We start from the raw sequence: 1464 nt of genomic DNA on the forward strand, positions 1-1464 counted from the left end.
GGAGGAGGGGAGAAATCAGATGGGTCGGTAGAAAAGGAATATTCAAAAGACTCACCGGTGCTTGGGATTGGGACTGAAGGGACAGGTGGGAGGGAAAGAAGGAAGATTTGGGATGAGTCGCACTGGGAACAGAGATTAGGGAGGGAATGAAGTGTGAAAAATGCCCGGATGTAGGGCACCTCAGACCATTTGCCCATTTTATGACAAAAATTATCTAGATCTTGTAGGATGGAGAAATCAAAAGTGCTCTTTTCTGGCCATTTAGAGCCATTATCAAGTTTGTATTGGGGCCAAGCGGTGTTGCAGAAGAAAATAAGATGCTTAGGTTTTAGGTCAGGTGAGAGTTGAAGAGGTTTTAAGTTTTTAAGAACACAGGCTAAGGGGGAAGAAGAAGGAATGGAGGGCAGAAGGTTGCCCATAGTAAAAAGGTAAGTTTAAAGAAAAGAGATAGAGACATGGGGGGAGGGGGTGCGGTACCTGCCACCCAGGGGAAGTGGTACTTGCCACCAAGGTGGAAGATCAAGGCAGGCATCCCTGCAGTGATAGAACACCTCTGAAATGTGGGTGAATAATCAGGCAGGCGTTCCTGCAGTGATTAAACACAAGGGAAGACTGTCTTCCAGAGTCCATGAGCAGCGCCGAAGTTTTGGGTCCACAGATAAAACGTGTCTCCTCTGTCTCTACCAGAAAGGGAACCGAAATTAAGGGAAAGGAGAGATTGAAGGGTGGCACCGAAATTGAAAGGAGAAAGACGTTGAGGGATAGCGAGAGAGGTTGGAGAAGAGAGTAGAAAGAGGCCACTTACCAGATTTAAAATTGATGAGATGTTCCTTGGGCTGATCTGAGGACTTGAGGTAGTAGGCAGATCCTCCTCACAGAGCAAAAAGTGGGAGGACAGGGGATTGATCTCCCAAAGGAGGTCCCCCGATCCAAATCACAGCACCAAATGTCAAGTGCATCCATGTGAAGAGACCACCAACAGGCTTTGTGGGAGCAACAAGGTTGTTTATTCACTTGGGCGCAAGTGGGCTGAGTCCAAAAAGAGAATCAATGAAGAGAGATGGGGAAGGGGTTGCTTTGTAGGATTTGGGTAGGTAAAGGAAAATTACAGTAAAAGGAGGTTATCTACTGTTAGCAGAGGAGGGGGTCACAAGGTACATGGTGGGGAAATCATAAGACTTATTATCCAGAAGAAGAATGTCACAATGACTATTGATCAGTTAAGGTAGGGCAGGGACAAGTCACAATGGTGGAATGGTGTAATGTTGGTTAATCAGTTAAGGCCGGAACTGGCTGTTTTACTTCTTTTGTGGGTTTTTGGCTGCCCCAGAACGCATATGTGCAAATCACAGGGGTTACAATGGCTGAGCTTCGTTCGGCTCAGAGGCCTGACAGCAGAGACTGGAAAATTGCTTAACAGAATTGTAAATTCCTTCTTTCATTTCTCAAACAGTTTTTTTTTTT

This window comes from Mandrillus leucophaeus, unplaced genomic scaffold (genome assembly GCF_000951045.1).
Source record: "Mandrillus leucophaeus isolate KB7577 unplaced genomic scaffold, Mleu.le_1.0 Scaffold360, whole genome shotgun sequence".
NCBI lineage: Eukaryota > Metazoa > Chordata > Mammalia > Primates > Cercopithecidae > Mandrillus > Mandrillus leucophaeus.